The sequence below is a fragment of the Marmota marmota genome, unplaced genomic scaffold (genome assembly GCF_001458135.2).
Source record: "Marmota marmota marmota unplaced genomic scaffold, marMar, whole genome shotgun sequence".
NCBI lineage: Eukaryota > Metazoa > Chordata > Mammalia > Rodentia > Sciuridae > Marmota > Marmota marmota.
The window spans coordinates 30,758,250-30,784,026 of NW_025999842.1; the positions used below are offsets into that span (position 1 = coordinate 30,758,250).

Genomic DNA, 25,777 nt, shown 5'->3' on the forward strand with positions numbered 1-25,777 from the left:
TTCTGAGTTCCCTCAGTACTTAGAAATATCCACAGGACAGGGTAAGTCACACTCGTTCCCTCCTTTGCTGGACACTCATTGCTGCCAGTGTGGCACCAGGAGGTACAGCTGGCGAGACTGCGCCTTCCTGGAGCTCCCGCTCCCAGGCTGGCTCCATGGCTCCATGGCTCTCTTCAAACTGGTGGCCATTGGCCCTTTTTCCATTTTGGTAGAAGACTCAAGTCAGTAAACAAAAAAATATGTGCATGGTTTATGTTTCCAAGTTAAAAAGTGAATATTTTTACTTGGACCTGAAAAAGGAACCACTTTCCTGATGGGAAAATGAGGCTCAGAGAGGAGAAATGATTTGCCTAAGGTCTTACAGCAAGTTCACAGCAGAAGTGAAGCAAGGGTTCAACTCCTTCCAATCAGGCCCTCACCCCATTTACTGAGCCCTGCTGTTTTCCAGTGTAACCTTCCTGTGGGTGTAGAATTCATTCTGGCTGAGCTGGACAGGGCAGGGCAAGCTGGGCAGCCTTAGTAGCACCAGCTATTTCCTGGACTGTCACTTCCAGATGCCCCACCCTGCTGTGGGCTTGGGTTATCCCAGGAAGGTCGCAGTGCTGACCTCCCATGGGGGAGAGCCTTTGCAACCCTTGACCTCCATGGGCAAAATCTAATTGCACAGTGATTCTGCAAAGGCTTCCTCTGTCTTGTCACGACAAGAGTCTTTCTATTTCCCCAAGTTCCCTCTGGATTGTTTGAGCCGAAAAGTCCATGACTCAAAGTAGAGGATAGGCCACTCTACAGATGCTAGGAGCCTGCAGGCAGCCAAAGGTCAGGGGTTGCTCATGATTATTCTAGAACAATATACTTCCTCAACTTAAAGCTACATTGGCTGCATTCAGAATAGCTGTAGTTCAGGGAGAAGAACATCTCTTGCATTCAAATTCAAAATGAGAAATAACCCCAAATCACTGATGATAAGTGGCAGCCCCTGAGGGTCAGGGAAGAGAGGAATGTAACTCAGAAAGAAGAAAATGACACCCCAAGCCATGTATCTGGACAGAAAAGGACTCCCCAAGTGGCCACTGAGACCTCTGTCAGGTCAGTCTTTCTGGGGAATCTGAGGAGCCTAGGAGATGAGAGAAGGGCAGGCAGAGATGAGTACACAGTTCATTTACTCATGTTCTCAAGAGCTTTCTGAACAGCCCCGCCCTTGGCCTGAGCTTCCAGAGCCCCTTCTGCGTAGCTCTATCTGATGGTACCATAATTACAAAGTAATTGTCTGTCACATTCATTTTTGCCTCAACAGAATCCACTATGGTGTTTAACGCTCAGCAGGCACCAAAAACTGTTGAGCGAATGAATGATCTGTTACACAGTAGTCACAATTTAAAGATATAAATAGGGTAGAGGTAAGCAGTAGCTATCTGAGAGTGCAGGAAAAAATGGCCATAATTGGATAAAAGGGAGGTCCCTTAACCAGTCTGAAGAGAAAGCACCCCTATCCCTCATTAGTCCCAGGGGTCATCAGCCATGGGATAGTTGTCCCATTCTATTTTGGGGATGGAGAGATCTAAGTTATAGATAAATATGTTTCCAAAATTAAATAAAGATCTTCTTCCTATTTCATATAACAATTCCATCCTCAACTCAACTTCTCAGAAACTTAGGGCCTCAGCCGCAACCCCAAGATGAGAGTGAACTTTGTCCTGGGTTGTCACAGGAGATCCTCTCTAACTCACAAAGTATATGCCTTTCGTGTGAAATGTGTCAACTTACTTTTTCCACGTCTAGAGCAGCATCCTGCTTCAACACTGTAGAAGGAGAAAAAAAAAAAAAAACAAATAGTGAGACATCAAAAGAGAACCAAGCATTCTGCTCCTGTAAACCACCCACAAAGCACCACCAGAGAATTTCCATTTACCCACAAATTTTTTCTCATTCACACAATTGTTGCTAAGTCACAGTTGCCACAAACACCTGCTTGAAAATGCAAAGACCTGGTCCTATACCACCAAAGGAAGACAGCATGAGATTTTAACTTTCTGGAGCAGGGAATACAAGGAAGAAATTCCTGAGTGTGTACACACACATGCCCATGTGCCTTCTTCAGGGTCTCCATGAGTTATCTATGTTGGGCACATTAAAAACAAGTCTTCCAAGGTCTTACTTGACTTACCTCTTGACTTAAATCTCTCTCTAGGGGCCCATATATGCCCCACTTCCTGTCTTACTGTGGGTGAACCTCACTGTCAAACCAGCCTTCTTGAGACGGCCTCTGTTTTCCATCAGCTGGGGTTCCTTTCTGCCAGAGGTTTGCCAACCCACCAGATTGAACCAATTTATCCATGGAACTCTAGCCCCAGATTACTTAGAACCTTATGACAGTCTCCTGGCAAGGCTGAGCTGATTCTGAGGATACCCATGTCCACTTAACGTCATCTTTAAAGTGCCAGGGGTAGGATGTCAGATTTCCAGTTTGTTCATACACTTTGCCTCAATCTGCCGATATTATGATACATCATTTATCATTTGAAATTTTAGCTGTTTCAATAAAGCCTCAGTATCTAAGGGGAATAATATAAATGGTTGAATGGAGTTATGTTGACAACAATATATGAAGGCAAAGTGTGAAGTAGAACCTGAAATTTTAAAAAGGCAGAAACAATTTATCCTGTTGTAGTTGAGATGCTTAAGTTCCTTTCAGTATGCTTCTCAGCATTTTTCTTCCTGGTCTATGGTTTTAAACACCCCCATTATAAATTATTATCTCCATCAAAAGCAACCCCCCACACACACACACGAGAATTTTTACACTGTTTGAAAAGACGTATAATTAACAGTAACATCTTTGTTTAGTTTAATCAAAGATGACTCAGAATGAAGGAAAGAAAAAGTGACCATGGGGAAGAGAATTAGAAACTCATATATTGTTCTCTGAAGATGGGTATTCAAATCATGAACTCGTTGCAGACAAGCAAGAAACCACTATGGAGGTCGGAGGGAGAGAATGTGCTAATCAGCATGCCTCGATAGCCGTACCTTAGCAACCCACCTCTTCGGGCTTCTGAGACATGCTATCCTGCACTAACCAAGGAGACACCACAATATATGACCTTTCATCTGGCTAGCTCACCAGGGTGCTAGACGCTGCTGTGTTGTACAAAACAGAAATTCTCTTTGTCCAGAAATTTAATTTGCCTCCCTATAACCAGAGAAAAGCAATTCAGCACTGAGAACTTTTCACCAAAGGGAACATATTTACAGTGGAAGTTTGACTTCCCTTCTTGAACATTCTTATATAGGTTAGGAGAGCTGTTCTGATTTATAGGTCACAACAAGAAGTTTTCTGTTTGCAAAGTGAAAGACTCCTTCATCTGCCTCAGAAAAAACACTTGAAGAATCCTTACCCTTTTCCAGGGTAGAAAAGAAACTTGCATATTGCATATCTTATGCATATCACATAATTGCAGCAACGCAGGATGCTGGAGTCTCTAGGCTCTGAAGGAATGAGCCTTTGCTCCACAGCACTTCAGCAACTGGTATCAGTAGGGAAACTGGAAGTCCATTCGGAGCTGCTGGCTCACTACCACACACAGTCTTATTCTCCACACATGTATATAGCACCATCCAATTTATTTTTCAGGCGCATTAAACAGATGGAGTTAACTAACAAAGACAATGTACGCATTATCCTGTAGCCATAAACCGAAAGAGGGACACCATAGCTTTAACATGAACAACTTTCAAGCAAGACTGCTTGAGATATTTTCAGGCACCAGTTCCATTGTTTCAAGGAGGACAAGAACAGATAAAATGAATTTCCTAAAAGTAAAATTTACATGGCAATCCCATTTGGAATGAATAGTGGACTAGGGATGTTACTCAGTGGTTACACAGCACTGGATTCAATCCCCAGCACCAAACAAACAACAATACCAACAACAGCAACAACAAAAACATACATTTATTAAGTAAAAGTATTTCTGAAAAATTGAGAATAAGTTTTAGCTATCAAATGTTTAAGTGAAAAAGATACTTTTTATTTAAATGACTCCTTTTAAAAAATAATTTCTTCAAAAAATTGACCAATTATTCTGATTTATCTATATTCTGAGTCTAAGTTTTATGTTTTATATTTCCAAGCCTGAAGGACAGATAGGCTCCTCCAACTCCCTGTGTGAGCACATGTGTGTAGACAGAGCCACGGATATACAGTTATACAGACATTATAAACAGTTGCCTTCCTATTCAACTCTGGGCTTTGGGACATTAGAGCATTTTTCGTGCTTTTATTTTTCCTGCTAATGTTTTATTTGGCAAACAATGAACATAACCCAGATACTATAGTGAAAAGGCTGATCATAAATGCTACAAACGTATGATCAACTGCAGGAATTGAAGTCAAAGGACAAGACCCTGACCAAAAGTGAATTAATCCCAACTATTTAGAGCAGATCAACCTCCCACTTTGGAGGAAAATATAAGTTCTCTAAAAATAAAACTGGGAAGTCCTCCACTTTGAATTCTCTTCTGACATAGTTATTCTTCCAGCCTCCCTGCTCTCCTATACGCCCACAGCAGATCGCCCCACAGACCTTACAGAAGGATGGCTCAGGCAGAGAGAGCAACCAGATGGTCAAAGGAGCACTGGTCACGTGAATGACAGTGAATGACAACCGACTTGGTAGTACTACAGGACAGAGTGGTGGCTAAGTGCATGGCAGTAGGCTGCAGGGGGAAAGGTAGGAAACTGAGACAGAGGTCAGATTGTGACAGACGTTGTAGGCCAGCTGAGAAGTTGCCAGAGGTAGGAGCAAACTTTTGCATGGTACCTCTGTAATTTGAATCTGTGTCTATTGCAATGAGGGGCAGGAAAAGAGACGCAGCCTCGAGCATATGCCTGGCACGGGCTAAGTGCTGTCATTCTAATCTTGCCAACCCTGCTGGGTAAGTATAATTTTCTCCTCATCAGCCTTCAGTGCCCAGCTCACAATCATCTTTTCACTGTTTTCCTTGCCCACACTTGTGTACAGAATTAGCTTTCCCCTCTGCTGTGTTCTTCCTATACTTTATGTGGGGCCTGTTTCATTGCCTCCCTGTTAGAACTGCTACCTCTCCAGGGGCCAGGATGGCCCTAACCACTGTGCCCATAACATGCAGGAGCTGGTGAGGAAGGGGTGACAAGTGAAGTGAGTGAAGGGGTGACAAGCGGCAGTGACAGAGTGGCTAATGAGTCTATATTAAATCAAACAGAGCCCATTCCTTCCTGCACTACAAGGTGGTGTGCGCGTATTGGATGGGTGGAGACCAAGCGTATAAATGCAGAGAGAGCCTGACCACATCTCACACACAACATGCTCTCAACCAGAAGATGACCTTCTTCTTCAAATTCCATCTTGGGCCTTTAGCTTCAAAATAAATGACAGAGATCAAATCTGGAATTTTTACTTTAATATTAACCAGCAATTCTTGTTATTTAAAAAATGTGATTGAGAAACTGAAATTCAATACATCATGGTCATAATCACATCTTATAATGAATTCAAGATTTAAATCATTATTCAGGGTTTTGCTTGATTATTGAAAAAAATGGGAGATGGAAAAAATGAGATATGCCTTTCTCTTGCCATAGTATATTCTCTGTTCCAAATTCAACCTCTTCTACTACTTACAAAAGATTTAAAATATTCATTGACCTGCCAAAAAACATCTGCACGTTACTGGACACATCTTCGTCTTCACATAGTTACATCTGAATGGTTTCTTTCTGCTCCAGGGATCACAGCTCTATTCAATCACAACTAAAGTGGGAACCTCAGAACTGTACGTGGTGTGATGTCAGTGGCGAATGAGGATAAAATAGCCATTTGATAGCAATTTCCTTATCAAGCCTGTCAACAGGGACAAGTGTTCCTTTGGTTATTCTTAACTTAGGATCCAAAGCACAAAAAAGACCAGGCAGGGCCAGACGCTGCTATAATCCCAAAGAAAGCTGAGACACATACAGAGCATACACAGAAGTTCCTCAATGCTCTCTGGTAAAGGGGAGGCCCCTGGCTCTCTGCCTGAAGCCCAGGAACAGGCCCACTTTCACAGTGGGCTCTCCCAGGCCAGTGCAGCTGCAGACAGGCATGCAGTGTGTGGGACCATCCACGTTCAAGGTCACCACAATTGCCTGTGCACCCCACAGCTGGATCAAGCCCCAGAGACAGGGCCCAGCTCAGACAAGGCTCTTTGTTGTGAGACATTTCTCGTTGCCCTGTTTCCCCAGGAAAAAGGCATTTTCCTCTAGCCATTCATCCTGGCCCCAGACTACCTCGCTCTCCAGAGTCCTCCTGCACACAGAAAACTAACGATGTTAGAGATGGTGGCAACTGCAACCTCTTCTCCTGTCTTGCCCCCCAGGTGAAGCAGTAAGTGCATGTTTCAAACAACAAGGAAAGCAGGGCAGCGACAAGGCTGGCACAAGATGATGCCACCCCAGAGGCGTCTTTAGCACACTTCCATCCAGGCGAGAGTCTACTCTGGTAAAGGACAGCAAAGGTGTCGGGGGATACCCTTGTGTGTCGCACACAGGGAGGGCAGCACAGGGGTCAGTCAATGCTGTATGTGCTTTCGTTCTTAATGACATAAATATTCACTTTGCCTCCTAAACAGGTAATATATGCTCATTGAAAACTTACAAGATATGAAACCTAGGTTATGCCAGAGCTTCTCCTTTTAGCCAGTGTTTCTCTGCACATGTAAAAGTTAGATTTATGGCCAGCACCTCTGTCTAGCACACCGTGACAGAAAGCGCACACAGCTTCTGACGGAGGCAACCAGTGCTGTTCACTGCAGCACCTATTTTAATTAGGAAGGGACAAAATGTAGACTCTACCACCTAAGGATGCCCCTCACCACTGACCTCTAAAGTACTCTCTAAAAAAAGAATTCTGGTCCACAGTCAGGGAGGAAGCAGTCGGCTGGGAAACCAAGTTCAATCCCCAGCTTTGCCTCTTATGGGTTCTGTGACTGGGTGGCAAGGGATGCAGTAAGGGTCACATGTCAAAAAAAAAAAAAAAAACACAGAGGTCAGGGAGGTAACACTAGCAAAAGCAAAGCAGGTGAGCGGAGGCAGGATGACTGAAGAGCCCAGCCCCCTTCTGAGAGGACAGTCACACGCTGCCTGCCGGAGCAGACTGCTGTCACTACAGAAGGCACATTCACTTTTGCCAAACCTGCCATTTTTTTTTTTCAAGAGAAGCTGGAAACCCTGGTTTTTATATAAAAATGCCCTATTTAAAACTGTGTGTTTACATTTTTAAAATGTGCCATGCAAATCATAATGCCTATGCCTTTTCTGTTAAAGAAACTGATTGCTATCTGCTTAGCTCCTGGGGGGTTATTTAGGAACACAAAAGTTTTTATTGTCATAAAAACAAGATAACGCAAATACATTCCAATTCACAAAGAGGGGTGGCAAGTTCCTTTTGTTTATTTTTTAAAACCAGGGTTGACGCCTACAGGGTTTGGTACTTTGTAGAAATATTGAAAAGTATACTTGAGCACATTAGCTTCTTTAAAAAAGAAGAAGGAGGAGAAAGAGAAGGAGAAGAAGGAGAAGGAGAAGGAGAAGAAGAAGAAGAGGTAAACTGTAGTAGACTTAGAGAATGGGGATGTGACAACTGGTGATCCCAGATCAAACAGTGGAGTGAAAGGCTGCTTGGAATGGCTTCAATTGCTATCAAATGCCATGTGGAGACAGGTAATGTAATAATCCTCTCAAAAAGCACTGTGGTAAAAGGCAGCAGAGAAGTAGGGTACTAGCCAGAGGAGAGTGGGTGGGGGTGAAGAGAGTATATCATTAAGAGAGATAAAATGACACGTGCATTCATTACATGATTATCACATTAAAGCAAACAGACAAAAACCCCCCAAGTGCCACCTAAAAAAATTGTGTCAGCAAAATTCTAAATAGTGTCGGTGCAGTAAAAATTTTATTAGATGGAGTTCAGAAGCTGAGATCCAGTTATTCAGGTTTTTCTAAACAAGAAGTCAGAAAAAGAAAAGGGGTGGGAGAAGAAAAAAATGAAAAATCTTTACTACAACACACACTGCCCCACATTTTACACTGTGCCGTTTCTGTATTTGTCCTTTTTAGCCTACTTCTCTCACAGTCTCTCTTTGCTGAAATACATTAGTTGCCATGGAAACGATGTCATAGTGTGTAAAACCATTTACTGTCCTTGGAAAGGCATTCATGATAAAACTGAGCAGTAGCATGTTTTGAAAAGAGAAGCAACAGAAAGCCGTTATGCCAGAACCCGGGGTCTCAAAATCGCGACTTCAAAGTAATCCTTCACCACCACCACCCTGTGTCCCTGAGAGCTTTTGCCTTTCAGTTTCCCCCAATTATCCAGAGGCACACCTTACCTAGTTATGTAGGCCAGATGTGCTTAAAACAAAGTCCCTGATCCGATGCTGATGAAAACAATAGACTCCCTATAATTCATGCTTCCTTCCATGCAGTGGGGAGGGGCTAGGAGACTACAGAATCAGAACAGTCGTGTGCATCACAAGACCTCTGCTAATGGAGAAGACCTGGTCCTGGAATACATCTTGCTCTCTTAACTTCTTGATCAGAGACAGAAATAATATTTGGGATCTAGAGATTTGGACCTGAATTTCCTTAGTCCTGGGAATTAGCAAGACACTCCCTCTCTTCAACTCTAAGTAAGTCGCATTCATTTCATCAAGTAAACAACCTGAGCAACTCTCTCATGAGCCAGAGTGACAGAGAGAAAACAGTCAGGTAGCTCTTCCTGGAAGCTTATTATTCAGAAGGGGGCAGCTAGCCAAAGGCAAGGGCCCAGAGGGCCCCTTGGGCCACAGTGGAGCACCAGACCTGATTTCAACTGCGATAGGAAGATGCTGAGGGAAGTGATGTAATCTATTTTTAAAAGCTCCCTCGGCCATTGTGGGAAGTAGAATCGGATGGGGCAAGAGTAGAGAAGGACAGGGCAGCATGGTTGCAGGAATAATACAGTCTGGGTGAAAGAGGAGGACATACAGCAGATGGAGCAGTGTAGTCTAACTAGGGTGAGTGTGTACCCTGCATTGTCTGTGACAGTGCTCATCCCCTCCTGCTGCCCCAGCAGTCTGTCAGAGTAAGCATTTGTCCAAGACGTTTCACTTTGTAAACCAAGTGTTACTATTAGGTGCATGAAAACACACCAGGAGTGAGTTTTGTAACCTTTACTTCACAGCTGCAGCTTCTGCTATGGTCTTGCATATCCATGAGACAACTCTATGGCAAAGGGAATTTACCTTAACATGTGATTAAATCTGAAAGATGACCGATGGCCATCCATCTTTTTTCCTGTCCTTTTCCTATCTTGGTGTAACACCTCCTTTTCAATTGCAACACACAGAATGTTCACCGATACAACAAGGAGCACTTGGACGTGAGCAATCTAGAAAAGCTAACTACACCAGTTTGGGCAGTGAGAGAAATATTCTGCATTGCTACTCCCCCTCATTGGCTGTCACTGTGCTGGGACCCATGGCAAGCCTGAGAGGTACAGAACACCAAGTCAGAAGGGTGAAAGGGAAGCACAGAATGCTATACATGAAAAGCATACATGAAATATTTTCAGGAAATAGATCTGCTAAAGATCTTTTAAGGAATTGTCTGAATGCCCTCATTACAGTGTTTTTCTCATTTATTGAATGGTCATATTATTTTATTTTTGCAATATCCTTTTTTTTTTTTTTTTTTTTTTTTTGGTGCTGCTAGGCAAGTCACACCACAGACCCCAATTTTGTTTTTCAAGAAAGTTGATGATACATGTTATTTAGCACAGAATGCTTGTTGATATTGACTAACCACCATGGGAGCCACAGGGGTGTTCCTGACTACATAAACCCCAAGTCACAAATCTGCTAAAGAGGCACCAGCAAATGTTAATATTATTGTATTAAGACAGTGCTGATGACAATTTGTTCTTAATTGATTCTGCTCTCCTACCAGGTGTGGTGGTGGTGCATTTCTGTAATCCCAGTGACTCGGGAGCTGAGGGAAGAGGACTAGCTTCTACAACTTAGTGAGAGACCCTGTCTCAAAATTTTCAAATAGATAGGTAGATAGATAAGTAAATGAATAAAAGGGCTGGGGATTTAGCTCAGTGATAAGCACCCCTAGGTTCAATACTCAGTACCACATAAATTGATTTAGATTACTTTTGAAAGGATGTATGTGTGTGTGTGTGTGTGTGTGTGTGTGTGTGTAAAGTATCTGTAATGTATCAGCTTCGTTAGCAGAAAAAAAAACCTTATAAACAACTCAATGATTCCAATGTTATGGTAGAATCATCAGGTATTTTAAACTATTTCATGGAGTCAAAAGAAAGTTTGGAGAAGTTTATTCTGTCATAGGTGAAACAGCTCCTGTTACTGTAAACACTGCTGTAAATTGTACAAAGTTCAACACAGAAGATGAAATTACTTGTTTTTGCAGTGATGATACATATAAAAATTTTGTGATGCTAAAAATAATGTTCTTTGGTGCTGGAGTTGTGGCTCAGTGGTAGAGTGCTTGCCTAGCATGTGTGAGGCACTGGGTTTAATTCTTAGCACTGCATATAAATAAATGAATAAAATAAAAGTCCATCAACATCTAGAAAAAAATTTTAAAAAAATAATGTTCTTACTTTTCAAGAAACCTATGGAGCAGAAAGTGACTTAGAATTTGGGGTGGCACATGCATAATTTATAACTGCATTCAATCCAGGTAGGTATAGCCTCCCAAACATGAAAGAAAATTGTAGATGTAGAAATTGACCAACTGTAGTATATATGCCCGGTTAGAAAAACTGTACCTACAAAATTTTTGTGACAAAGCCAATGTTCAGTGCAAAAAATACTTCAGCACAGCAGTACATGCCTCCCTTTGCCATATGTCATTCATCATCACCTGGGTTGTGTTTGAGAACCCACTCTCTGAATTGACCTGGGTGTGCCTTAACACTATGATAGGCAAGTCTTTTGAAGTTTGGGTACATTCTGTTCCAAACCAGTTGGAAATCTTTGATCAAAGCAATGAATGAAGCACAAAAATAGTCTAGCTTTTGAAGACGTTGCAGTTATTGAAAATAAGGCTCATGAACAGAAGATGTTGAAATTCATCCCAATGAAAGCAAAGGAAGGAGGAACTGAACACATTAAATGATAAGACTTGAATACTACCCAAGATTTAACTCTGAAATTATACTATGATGTTTTGTAATATCTTGACTCATGGCAATCTTTTGATGGTGCTCCTAGATTTAATTGGATACATTATGGTCTGTAACAGAATAGGGTGAAATTGAGAAGGCCCACGATTTTATATCATCTACATCTGACAAAACATTCAAAAAGATCACACATCAATTTATTTCTTAAGTTTTGTCTTGTAAAAACATTTGTTGAAGATAAGAATTCTAAATGAGGGGGAAAGACCTGTGAAAATATGAACAAAATATTTAAATATTTCACTCTAAAAAAAAATTGTCTCAGAAGAGCCCCAACTTAGCAAAATTGCTCTGAGCTTACCAGGGACTTTACATCTGCAGAAAGAGCTATTTTCTCAATTAGAAATACTGTGGTGTACACATAAATGCCAACTGGAAGTATTAACTTCAAATACTAACTATAAACAACTCTGAAGGGATCACAGGCAACTTCATAAGAAAATTAAAAACAATTTATTCTTCATGAAAAGTATCAGTGAAATGCATACTAGAGACAAGGCTACAAAAACCAGGGCGAGTAAATTATGTAGCAAAAAATAATTACTATCTTATGTTTTTGCAACTGCTCAGATAAGTGATACAAAAGACTTTTATCTCTAATGTGTATAAACATGTTTAAGTTTTGATAATTTTGATTTTAAATAGATTTTGAATAGGAGTATTTCATAGGTCCAAACTATTTTTTTTTAAAAATCTGCCAGGTCATAAATCAGCATTTAAAAAAATTCTATTATTTTATCTATGCAGGAACACCTCCTGATTTACATTATGGCCCCATTTCCACCTCCCTTGATTACCACTGACAGACAAGGGAAAACATGAGATGCATTTATGTTTTGAGATTTGCTCAGTACCACGGTAATAATCTTCTGGTAGGAAAATATATAAACAGTGTCTCAATAGGCAGCTCCCCACCACACCTCCAACAAAGGCATGCTTTGAAAGCAGGCCTAAAGATTTTCCTTCCAAAATTACTAGGTATTTCCAGGAACAGCAGGTTTTGAAAGACATCTTCTTAAATGTAGCATCATCCTTGTATGAATGTCAGAGAGAGATGAAATGTAATTAAAAAGAGTTTTCCCCCTCTCTCATTTGAGTGTTCTGGTAAGTACGTATGAATTATACTTGGAAATGAATCCTTTCATAAACTGGTGCTTTATTTAGTACATGGGGATTGAATAAAAACAAAGAGCATTTCCCCTTGTATTTAGGAGCATATTTCTAGTCTTCACCCTGTTACCTTTAAAATAGGAAATGAAGAATTCAGACACAATAAAAATTCTTCTTTGGCCTCTATCATGGCAGGCAGTGAGTTCACTGATAAAGGCCCTGAAACTCTAATGTTTTCCACCCACCTGAGGCCCCCAGGGAACCAAGGTACTTCCTTGCAGTGCACTGGGAAGAACTGCCACCTGCAAACAATGGGCAGCCAGAATCCCCACCAATATCCCTACAATACTCTTTGAAACATCAGGTAGGCAGCTTTGCCCTCCAAGAGGACAGAACTTCTCACGTCCAAAATAAGCTTAATACAGGTATACAAAACCATGAATTACTCAAAGGAAAAGCATAAGTAAATCTGCCCCCAAACAGATAAAAATATAGCCCAAATGCAGCCCAAATGTGCACTTACTGCGTGAAGACCTGTGAAAGGGTTGAAATGGCTGAATCTCAATGGTTGAATTCAATTTGATTATGATCACTGTGTTCCTGCTTATGGTAGAAAGACAATCTTGCTATTTCCAGATAATGTCTTCTCTTCAGAGTTAAACCTTCAGTTGCTTCAGGCAAGTAGTCAAATTACTCACTTCCAATGCCCCTCAGGGCTGTTCCTTTCCCTTTCCCTTCTCACCCATGGGGACGATTACAGACCAGGCAGTAATGGAGATAGTGTCTGGCTCAAGTGCTGCCCTCCAAGCCCTCAGTGGCCTCTGTGGGATGTGTTGTTCCACTGTCTTGCTGATGTAGCCGGTCACCACCTCATAAGGGCTCAGCATATCTGTGGCCATGACCCCCGCTGGTCTCCAGTGGTGAGGTCAGCATGCTGCCTTCCATGCCCTCTCCATTTTGATCTCTGGCTCTTCAGCATCTCCATGTTCCCCAACCTGACAAGTTGGACTGCTGAGATTTCCCCTATGCCACCACATACAGGTTTTGGGAAACTGAAAGGGGACACTATACTGGGGCCTGCTTCTGCCTAACAATGCCCCACTGCAGGGTGCACTGCAAGGTGGGTTCCTTCCAGAATTCCTGACAGGATGCAAGGTACAAGTGCCCACTGCGTTGGGGGCTTCCTTCAGCCTCTTGGAGTTTCTAACATCTCACTTATCTCTCAAGCTGAAGTCCAGGAACTGGGGCATTGGATCTCAGTGACCCACCCATTTCTTAAGTCTAGAATCTCTGCAAGTTCTTCCCACTAACTCAGGAAGGGCTTCTCTCCTTCCTGGACAAAGAGAAACTATCCTGCAGCCTCCCTCCTTTTCACAGCTTACTGTGCAGGACATGCCATCCCCTTTTGCGATCTGGTTCTCTGGAATCCACAAGTCATTTTTTTTTTTTTTCCTAACAAAGCCTGCCTCTTAAATGAAGGCAGGGCTAACTGGTCTCTGAAACATGCTTGAAGGGCCTATTTTGAACGTCAAAAGCTGAACAATGTCTTCTTTGTCCTTGGCCATGTTCTGGTCTCCCCCTGAAGTAATAGAATCTTTAACCTCAATGGGGAAGACTCCCTGGGTGATAAGAATTAGGAGGAAGGGAAAATAAATTGAATACCAGTTCAAAATATTATTCCCACTAAACCAGCTGCTCATGATGCAAGGTCTCGGAGGTCCAGAACATTCATCCAGGATTTAAAAGCAAGCAAACAAAACAAAACCAAAAAAGCACCAGCAACAGGCTGACATGTCCTTCTTCCAGAAGGCATCATTTATACATGTTTAACTAACGGCAAAAGGACGGATGGCTTTCCATTCTTGAATTCTTTACATCTGATATCCTTGATCCATACAGATACTCCCCTGTGGAACTCCTTTCTTCAGGGGCCTTGTCGTTTTGTCTCTCCTCTTCTAAATCTGCTGTGTTCACTCAATACATCCCTGAGACCTCAGACCCTTCCTTCCTTATCTGTTCACTCAGTCCTTCCTTACCTTATCTTACACCAGGGCTATTCAGCCTTGATCCCTACTTTCAGCTAATTCAGCTGATGTTTTCTTCAGTTGTTGAGAACATCCTACTCACTTGACTATTTGAGCCAATTCTTCACTCTAGGTCACCACAAGGTCAGATTTTCCATTCCCAAGGGACAAGCATTACCAGGCAAACTCACCAAATTGGGCTAAGGGGAACCATTAAAAACCAGCAAATTCCAGTCAGATCTAAATCCAGAATGTGTTTTATCTATCTATTAACACCCATCCTATAGTTTAGTGCTTGTTTGAATCTTTTCTAGATTCTCTAAGCCCCTTCTGTCCATTATGCCATCTCTTTCTCTCCTACTTCACCAATACCTCCCTCTCTAGTGGCTCGGGGCAGGGAGCACTGAGAGCTCAGGTGGGTGCGTTGGTGGGGACCACAAAGCAGGGATTTTCTCACGGTGGCTGCTCTGGATCTCAGCTACATGAGATCATTGTTGTGAGGACTAGCCAGGGAATTTCATCCAAACAACACAGAACTTCTGTCACAACTGGAGGTATGAGGATCAGGGAAGGCAGTCAGGCTTGCCTTAGATGCCCCCTCCAATACTTTCATGCACTATGCTCTTTCCTGTATGGCATGTTGGCTGAGGTACAGCCAGATAACTTTGGGGGCTGCAGTTTTCCAAGTGCCAATCCTCTTTGCCTCTTTGGATCATATTTCTGAATAAAATAACCAGAACTCATCCTTTTCCCAGGAGCTACTTTTACCCACAGAAGATCTGGTTCTGCTTGATCCACATAGTCTTTACAGATTCTTCCCATGCACCCCTCATGGTCTTTGATAAGTAATTTTCAGCCCCTAAGAAAATTACCTCCAGAAAAACCTCTTGGTACCTGAAATCAAGAATCTGCTGAATAATGACTACAAAACAGTGGGAAGCTTAGAATCATAATCAACAAGCATTGAATAAGTGCACAACTTAATTTAGTATTACACAGACTTGCTTCTAAAAATGAACAATATTGACAATGACATGCACAAAAGTATCTGCACGTGAACAAACTGGGTAAATACAGGAAGTAGTGACATTATGTGCCAGCAAAGGGGAAAAGCACACTTTAGTCAGAGCAGAGTGTGATCTCCTACATTTAAGGCAGAGGTTGTGGTGGTGGGGAGGGGGCCAGCAAAGCATTTAAATCATAGACAGTGCTTGGTTAAGCAAGAAAAAACAACCTACCACCGGTTCCCAAAGATCGAAATAGCATTTCAAAAAAGAGGAACACAAGGTACGCAGCCCCCTTCCTTTTGCTATAGCAGCTGGCCTGCATCCACAGCTGCTCTCCATCCCAGTACACTGAATCTGGCATGTAGGTGAGGGCCAGGCAGGGGAAGCCAGTAATGAAGAATCCCAGCATGCTGTGTCCAGGTAGCTGAGGCTTAACGAATGCCTGGCAAACATTACCCCTCATGTTGATATGTCTTTTGTTACAGAAATGACTGGAGTAGTCCCTCCCCCAACCATGGAAAACATGTTATAAAGCTTATTTTCTATCATTCTTTTGAAGGATATACAAAGAAAAGGCTGAAGCTGGGCTGCTGTGTCAAATCCTTACTTTGTAGGAAGGACCTTAAGTCTGGGATAGAGCCCTCTGCTGCTAAGGAGATTCTTCAGATCATGCAAACACAATTAATGCCTGGAGAGAAAGGCAATCCCACGGACAGGCTGTGTTCTGTCTGGCTGAGGGATCAAGTAAACCATACTTTGAGAGGTCTAGAAATGGGTGGGTGCATAAAAAGCTAGCACCTGCTTTCTCTTCCTCAATACCAGCAGCCCATTCAGCTATTCTTCTCTCTCCCATCATTCAGTCTTGTACTCTTCTGGTCTCCTCCAGATTTTGAATCATTCTGTATTTTCTCCCTGGTCTCACATGTCATTCTGTACTGAATAACTTCCTTTTTTCTTTTTCTTTTTTGGTTAAAATTGTGTTGGTGAAAGCAGAAGGCAAAGAAGTAACTGCTTTTTTGATCACCTAGACTTTTAACAAAATGATTAAGATTCTAAACAAAAGATCTTAAAACACAAATCATTCCAAGATACAATGGTAGTTCCTAAAATGGTCTAGGACAATGACCCAGCCTAAATCATATAGGAAGTAAATGTGCAGCCACCAGAAAATACAGAAACTCAACGTCCAAGCAGATGACACCTTAGCATCCAGATGCCCAGGAAACCAGCTGCACATTCAGGACATGTCTAAGTAACATCTGCTAAGTACCAACCTTGAGAGTGACACTGCACTGCATGCTATAGATGGACAGACAAAAAGGTGGCACAGCAAACAAGATTTGGAACACATGGGGCCAAGAGTCTTCGGTTTCCTGAGAGGGCAGGACCCATATATATGGATTTCGAGTCTCGGCTAAATCAATTACTGAGCTTGGGCAAGTCATAAAAATCTTCTGAACCTTGGCTTTCTTGCATCAGAATTTAACTACTAATTTAAGTCATCAGTTACTGAAAGCAATTGAGAGATACAAATGTTTAATGGAAGAGAAGGAGAAAACTGGTATTTCAGCTGGGCCTTGACAAATGAATGGGATTCTAATGGAAATGGAGGATTTGTGGATTCCAGGAAAGGAAAAGAAAGGCCAGAACACCTCTTTCATATTCATGAGATAGCAGGTGTTATCCAGCTTTAGTGTGGTGGTAGATGAGGTGAGCCAGGTGTGACTGGGAAGGACACAGAGACTGGGGAAGGCACAGCAGGCCAGGCTCTGGAATCTGGTCTTTCTGCTTCTATTTATTGTGTGGTTAGTAAAGGCAAAAGAATCAGTATGTACATCAGCCAGTACCTCCATTTCAACACAGATCTACGCCTCCACACTCAATCTAGAAAGTATGGGAAAAAGTGAAGCAACTGTTATTTGCAAACCATGGGAGAGGCTGAAGGGCACAACATATCAAGAGAACATCAAGAGAATGAGGATCCGGCAAAGGTGTACAAAGGACAGCCACACAGGGACATTTTTAGGGAGGAGACAACGATAAAAAATAGACAATGTTAGAATGTTACAGTTCACTGATAACTCAGCTCCAGAGTTTTAGATCTGAAAAACAATGAAGCATGGTGTTTGTATTTCCAGGTTAGAAAATAAACCAGACAATACAAGGTGATACCCTCCAAACTCTGAGAGAGCAACCGGAGAAACCATTAACAGAAATCAGTGCCTTTTCAAGTATCCCAGTGAGTACATATATGCTGGACTATGGGGAACACATCACACCATATCTGGACTGGAATTAAAATAAAATTAAAACAAAAATCAAATTTCACAAGTGACAATATTTGAAATTGTTACTGCTTCTAAGTAGACCCAACACGCATGGGGAAATGAAAGAATTTGGTGTTTATTTGCCTTTTCAGTAGAGCTTAAACTGGGCAGGATTTCACAGAAATACAGATTCAGTAACGTATTCTGGAGATTAAAAGAAGGCATGGGAAAAGTTCCCTGGGCTTTGTTGTGGGGAAGGAGATCTGGCTCAATTTTAATTTTCCATTAAAGGCCTACTTTTCAATACAAAGCAGATGGAATTCTTATACAACTCCTGAAAAGCCTACTATTTTTGGGTACCTAAAAGATAGAAGCTCTGAAGAAAATGAAAGTGTTTGAATTCCTCAGATAAAATCCCACCAGCACATTCAAAAGGTGCAGGTACTTGCAAATCTTTAAAAGACAAGTTAAGAGGTCCTTCCTGCAACAGGCTGCAGCTCCCTCTGACTCCAGCTAGCTGATGATTTCTACTTCTCTTCCGCCTGCTCCCACCCTCATGGCTTCGAACTCCCTATGCCTGCTTCATTCCCTGATCTCCAGAAGCTGCCTCCTCATGCTTCTGTCCTCCCTGAAAAGATTTTCAAAGTGTTCCACCCTGCCTGCTCCCTCCCCACTGAAATCAGAACGAGGCCTGGGAATTCACATGGCAGAAGATCCTCAGGCTCTCATGCACCCCCTGCTCATATCGTGAGATAAGACCTGGTTCCATGTATTCTCCATTTTCCAATCTTCCAGGGTGGATGGAAGAACAAGAGGGCTGATGTTCACCATGCACAAACGATGAGGTTTTAGGCTGGGAGCTGCTGGGTACCAACCTGCCCTCACAGTTCACAGGCTCCTTTGAGAGCTGGAACAAATTTACAGTGAAGAGCTTGTGTAGCTTGCTAGCCATGTGGCCCTGACTAAATCAATGTCTATGCTTCAGTTTTCTCACCCTTTCAATGGGAATAATAATGACAGTCCTCATGGAATAATGCTGGGTGTTGGCAAATCAACCATATGCAAGATAGAGTTACTGATTTCCAAAGAGCTCACAAATCAGTGTAAAAAGCCAGCACCGCCCCCCACCCCGCCCCAGCTGACTCCCTCTGCTTTACAAGTCAGGCTATGATGAGGGGTACCTCAGTGCTCTGCGAGCCCAGAGCGAGGAGTGAAGGGAGGGCTTCCCAGCAGCCATGTCTTGAGTGGAGTCACAGTGTGACAGAGGTGACTTTGAATCTCCCAACGAACAACATATAGCTAACTGTGCAAAGAAAAGGCAAGGAGGCAGGGAACAAGACACCCCATTTCAGAGCAAAGCAGGAGAGAATTGAGTTACACAGGCCTGGCCTCACTCTTTGTGAGCCTCAGTCTCTTTGTGTGACTAATGGGAATAACAATACTATGCCTGCCACAGAGTTGTAATGATTTAGTAAATTAGTGTATGTCAAGCACTGAACAAAGGCCTTCAGGGTTCAATAAAATGTAAGTGTTGATATTTGTATGGTGTATTCAGGGATGGGCAAGTAGCTGTTACGCTGTGTGTTTTTTGACACCATTAGAGATAGGGGAAAACAAGGCCAGAAACAAGGAGCCCCTTCAAAAAGCTTTCTGAACAAAAGTAATCAATAGGCTAAGGCTTTCCCTTGATGAACTTTTTTTTTCTCCTAACAGCTTACAGTTAATAGGTGCTCAGTATATATTTGCCCAATCCTGTGAGGCGCGGCTTGAGGTCATGGCTTGCTTGCAAGGGCACAGCATGTGATAAACTCTGCTTCCGAAGAATACCTAAGAAGACCCAGTACAGCCTTCCCTTTAGAGCAAGGTGCAGAGCAGGCCACTCAGAAGCAGGCGGAGACGGATGGGAAGTGCTCTCGTCCAAATATTACGACAACTTGGAGTCTCACAAACATTGTTAAAGTTTCATGAGTCAGTAAGCATTATCTTTGCTTCCCACGTTTTTATTAGGCCATAAATCCAGTTCAATTTATATCCTTCTAGGATTACTGCGTTCTAATCAAGTCCAGAGTGTCACTTATTCCTAAATTGTCTATGCTGCATGTCACCCAAGTCCATCTGGATAATAATGTTCAGACTACTTATGTGTTTTAGTAGCTAAAAATTAGATTTGCTCAATCAGAAACACTAAAAAAAAAAAGATTATATTCCTCTAAATAACCAAATCACTTTTTTTTCACAGATATCAAGTACATGACAGTCATAATTCATGTTTTTTTTTTCCTACTCTGTAGTTCATTCTCCCTTTAGAAAGTCAGGATACATTGTGAAGTCAATCTCAAGGGACTTAATTGTAAATAGGTTAAAATCTGGTTGTCTGACTAAAACAAAGAAACCCTTTTAAAGGGCTGACTTCAGAATGCTTTCCTGTTTCTATTCTCAAGAATAAAGAAGACTCAGTATTTCTTAAGAAGATTTACTAAAAATTCTATTTTCAATCATACCATATAAATGAAGTTCCTATCTTCTCGAAAAATTCTTGCTCCGGAACTGACAATCACCCAAATCTTTTTCTAAATTACTCGAAATTTCCTTATATGCACACAGACCATTTTCACCTTCCCTAAAGGATAGATGTTTGTGTGTGTGTGTGTGTGTGTGCACGCACGTGTGTGTGTGTCTGTGTGTACATATGTACATAATTACCACATAAACATATCACTTTTCCTTATGGGGACATTATTCTGAGTGCTTTACATTGATTAACTATTAACTCCTCAAAGTAGTTCCTGCTCACCATTTTAAAGATGAAGAAAGGTAGGCACAGAGGGATGAGGTAATTTGGGCCAGCCCACATAGTTGGAGACCTGGACCCTGCTCCAACTCCATGCTTTTAACCTCATGTCCCACCTGAGCTAAAAGACTACAAACTTGATGACTTTGCCAATTTGAACAAGTCATTTGAACTCTCTGTACTTCATTTTTTTTCTCACAAATAAGTTATTTTACATATTGGACTATACGATATCTAAGATTCTGGGTCCCATGACATATGCTCTTGAAAACCTCTGCAAGAGAGTCCCTCACAATTCTATGTTCTGCGGATTTTGATATGTACTTCTACCTGGGCTGGGGAGCGGCAGATTTTAAGATTTATACGCTTTCATTCCCTAATGCTACTCTGCTCCGGCTCAGAAATTGTTGGTGCTAAATCCAACAGCACTTTTCATTCTGTATCTTGTTATCTCTGCAGCCCTGGATATGAACTCCCCAGGTCTGTCCAACACTTCGTACCTCTCCCACTCAGGGCCTGTACTCCTCCTGCATTCCTGGGCTCACTCTGGCCCTGTCTGCTCCTTATACTCCATGTACTCTCCCTGGGTGAACTAACCCACATCCATGGCTTCAAGAATCTGTCACTTACTACTAACAAATTTATATTTGAATTCTAGCCCTCTTCCCTTACTCCAGACCCATGTATGCAATGGAGACACCTCCACCTGGAAGTCCAAAGTATCTGTGATGACATCTTCCCTTTGCACACACCCAGCTTACTGTACTACCTGTTTCCACTATCTCCCCACCTCATTTCCCAAAGACCCCTTTTCTATGCACCTCCATATCACTCTTTCTCACCCTATCCCCACTTCATCCCTTCCATTTTGACCCTCACCTATAGTTCATCTGAGTTTCTAGTAACTATCCTCCCTGAATTAGTCGACCTGGCTCTGACCAAAGCCCCACACACTATGGCCAGGTGATACTTTTAAAATCCAAAATAGGTCAAAGTCACGTCTCCACTTATAATTCTTGAGTAACACTTATAAATACTTATTAGAATCTTCTCAATTTCTTCTCCAGCCCTGTATTCTTCCTTTTTCCATCTCTCTACCACCCCATTGGTTCGTGAACTAACTGCAGCATCCCGAAAGGTCTCTGCCTTCACCTTCTGGGTTGTTCTTTCTGGAGCAGTGGCCTTCCCACATTTAACTAACCAACTCCTACTCCAAGATACCTCTTCCTCCAGTCTTTACTGTCTGGTCACCCCACCTCTTTGCTGTGCATACTCTCTGTGTCCTGTGTATGTACCCCTAGAATCAGCATGTATAATATTGTCAGAGGCTTCCTCCTTTCTCAGTTGAGCCAGTAGGTAAGTTCCTTGAGGCAGGATCACCACCCCCCCCCCACCTTTTGCTCCCAAGCACTAGTTCAATGTCTGGCAAATTGTAAATGCAGACAATTCACCAATTCATAAAGACCTATCTATATAGAAGGACCTGTGCAGAAGGACCTAGCTTAAAATAAAGAAGCACAGAGAGTGAAACTACTTCCAGTATCAACATACTTTGATTTTCCATTTTCAAATTTTATTTTTTGTTTCCCAGGTGAATATCAGACGAGGGTCTAAATAGAAGAAAGGAAGGTAGGGATGGATATTTTATTAGATATAAAGTTCTGTTTTCCATCAACCAGAAGTCTCAATTTCCAAAGTATGCTAACCACCCACCTCCCTTGTGAAAAATGTCTTATTCCTATCATGACTATAAACATATGAAGTATTTTGAACTGCCCAGTGACTTAGTAGAAGGGCTTTGGAACCAAACTAATTGAGCCTGATTTTGACTCTAGCACTTTGTAGCTACATGATCTTTTGAGTTAGTTACTAGTAAGTTACTGAAACTTGCCCATTCGTAAAATGGTGATTATAAGTGAAACCACTTCATATCATTATTGTTAAGATTTGACCTTAAACAGTACATGACACACCGTAAATTATCAATGTTAGCTATTTTATTATTATTATTATTATTATTATTATTATCTCTTCTAGTACACACTGAGCTTCTGAAGAGCAAGGACAGCAGGAATATTCATTTCTACAGCCCCATGTCCCCCAATGTCTTACACAAAATAACATATTAGGCTGATGTTTGCAGAACTGATGAATAAAGCAAAATGTTCACAGCCAAAAACAGAAAGAAAGAGCATTATTAATTATGATTACAGGCATGGGCAGAATTCAGAACTGCTGCAATAGTTTGGAGACCTGTGGAGAACAGGGACTATCCAGAACACTAGCAGATTCCCCTGTTCCTGGAGGTCTGAAAGCTCAAAACTTCCAAGAAATGCACAAGACAGACAGCTGCTGATGAAGGGGCCCAGGTGGAGTTGAAGAGCTGAGCTGGCTGGGCGTCTGGCCTTCTCTTTGGAAACTTCATGTCCCAGTGGTAGAGCAGTTGCCTAGCATGCACAAAGCCCTGAGTTCCACCATCAGCATGGCCCTGGGGCAATGAGCTTTAACTTTCCTATTCTGCTTCATTTCTTCTTAAGGACATGTGATTTCCAAGGATCCCACTAGCCACTATGGAAGTCTATAAAATCACCAGACAAAGATCGAGGCCAAGGAAGGTGCTTCTGGACTAAAAACCACCACATCAAAGTCAACACAGGAAGTGACAGATGGACTATATGATAAGAGATTACTGAGTGAGAAGTGGCCCCTTAAAACTTGACAAAAAGCAAGGTTTCTGAAATATGATTAAGATGAAAATATCTGAACTTACAAAATCAAAAGAACAAAAGCAAGGATGGGTGTCGGCTCTTAGATTTCCATTTAATTTAATTACCATCAGCCAACAAGCTTCTTGAGGGTAGTGGATATACCTTGTTAAATGGGAGTGTTTGGCAGAGCTGTTCATCAAAAATACATTTCTTGTCCTTTTTTTCTGGACACATGGCTTACCTACATTTCTCAGGGTCCCTTGCAATTAAATTTAGTCACATACATAGCCCTCATGTTTGTACAAGTGATGTGGGTCATTTGTAGGCCAAGACATTTTACAAGTGGATACATCTCTTCATTCTCTCTTTTGCCCAGTCAGCTAAAACAGGCTACAATGAAAAGCCATGTAATTGTGCAGCTACAAGATAGGGGCAAGGGACTCAGAATTGCCAAACAGAAGAAAGCCACCCAATGACCAGAAACACCCATTTTGGACTATTACATAGGCAAGAATAAATGTGCATTGCTTTTGAACGATTGTATGTTTGCAGGCCTATTTGTTACAGCTGCTAACATTATCCTAATTAAAACAGGTGTCCATACCAATGATCTAACTCATATTTGTTGATTGTTAAATGAACCACTGATTACCTACTAATGTAATACTTGGTAGGAAATGAGACAAATAAGATTAGGCTCCTTTTCTCAATGTACTGACCAAATTAATGGTAGAAACAGCATGACAAACATAATGCCTGCTGCTAATATTTGAAAACAACATTGCTCAAAAAAGAGTTAATGAAGTCTTCAGAGGGAAGATGACATTTATGACAGACTCCAAAGGTTAAAGAGAATTTTTAGCAAGACAGATTAGGTTGGAGACTCCAATCTGAGAGAAAAGTAGAGCATGCATTTGTTCACATTCAACCTTATCATTAAGTCTCTTTAACTTGGTCAACAGAGTGCGAGTTTATTGTGCACTGACTTTTCTTTCTGGGTCTGGCATCCAACAAACAAGTCTTTGTTTTTACAGTACCCTCATTAACCCTATTGATTTTTTTAATGTAAAAAGTTCCACCATAAATGTCCTTAGAAAGCACAGAAGCAAATGTTTAATGAATCATAATAACTCTTTTCTGATAAAATTCTTGAAGAACAAACTTGAGACTGTTTTGTTACTTGCTATAGTACTAATCTTAGGAAACAACAGGCCCAACATAAGTTTTGACATTATTGATTAAGCACATGCCACCTGTTTACAAAACAGAACATTAAGCCCAAATTTTTCATTAACACTTCTACTTTAAGAGGTACATCAGATAGTCCAAGGTTCAGCATTCTAAATCTTCTGTTCAGAGCTAAGTGCCCCAAAGCCTCAGATAGTTAAACTACTTCCTCTAAAAGACTGTGAGTTTCTTCAATTGAAAGCACAGTGCCCATGGGGTAGGGACTGGGGAGAAAGACTGGACAAAGAATGAAAATTATTGTAGTTGCTTGGGTGGTAAGAGGAAGAGTGTGGGCATCTGAAGGCTACCATGAAGCAAGCAAGACAGTCTCCATGGTCTTGCAAGTGCCAATTCAATGCAGGTCCTCAGTTACTTAGTTGAATAAAAGAGTGAAACAGCATCATTGGGCAGACCAGATTTCATTTCAAAAGACTCCAGCAAAGAGGCCTTAGACTAGATAGAAGAAACAAGTCAGGTTTCCTCACTCTTGTCAAACACCAATTTAATTCTAATTCAGAAACAAAATTCTTCTGATCCTACACCAATTTACCCTATCCCAACTCTTATAACTATCCTCAAAAAGAGAAGGGGTAAAATGAGGGAGTGGGGAGGTTATCTTAAAAGTAAACTCTCAAAACAGCTGGGATAATTTTCCCCTTAAATCTAAGACACATAGCAGCTGACAGTCTACACTATTGGTCTATGAACACAGCAAAATGCTGCCACCTGCCACCCGGCATCTAGGGGGCCTTTCTTTTTTTGGTAAATGTGGCAGGAAAGACTCTGAGAGAAGATCAACTGCTTCCTAGGAAAGAAAGGGAAGCCCTAGGGAAAAGAAACAAGAAGCATGGAGCCGATGATCCTTGGGTACTTTGTGTGTCTCCTGCTATGCACTGAAAGGGCTCTTTGTGTGTTACACACACACACACACACACACACACACACACGGGCGAGTCTCTGTGATTTATTGGGGGAAGGAGAAGCTAGAAGGGTGATTTGATTATGCCTCTTCCCTAAGTGTCCCAGCAAATACCGCCTGGGCCCAAGCTCGGTGGCCTCTTCTGGCCCAGTCCCCCTCTGCCTGTAGCCGCAGAGATAAGAGAGGGGAGGAGACCAAACAAAAACAACCATCGATCTAGGGAAGTGAAGAGGAAATTCAGCGAGTGAGCAGGGAAGGGAGGAGAAAGGAGCTAGAGAGAGCAGCAGGGGTGGGGGACAGAGGAAGAGGAGGGAAGGCTCCGACACAGGGGAAAGGGGAAGGGTGGGTGGGTGCGTGGTGGCACAGGAAGAGTGAAGGGGTGGATGGGGGAAGTGCAAGGGAGGTGCCAGAAATAGGCAGTAGGATGCGCTGGGGAAGGCGACGGCCGCCGAGGGAGGAGGCC

At 42.0% G+C, this 25,777-nt stretch overlaps 1 protein-coding gene and 1 long non-coding RNA gene across 4 annotated transcripts in view; one reads left to right on the forward strand and one right to left on the reverse strand.

Moving 5' to 3' along the window:
• Fyn (FYN proto-oncogene, Src family tyrosine kinase) overlaps positions 1-25,777 on the reverse strand; it is a 202,281-nt gene that overhangs the window by 175,953 nt on the left and 551 nt on the right. For 2 of the 3 annotated variants that reach the window (XM_015500326.2, XM_015500317.2), the window contains exon 2: positions 1,765-1,799. The exons of the other annotated variant lie outside the window; for it this stretch is intronic. The gene's annotated coding sequence lies outside the window, so the exon portion shown is untranslated. The remainder of the gene's footprint in view (positions 1-1,764; positions 1,800-25,777) is intronic. 3 annotated transcript variants of the gene reach the window in all.
• Positions 1,268-13,609, forward strand: LOC125612493. Its single transcript, XR_007342890.1, has 3 exons — positions 1,268-1,397; positions 4,171-4,177; positions 13,599-13,609. It is a non-coding gene; the product is annotated as an uncharacterized LOC125612493 (long non-coding RNA).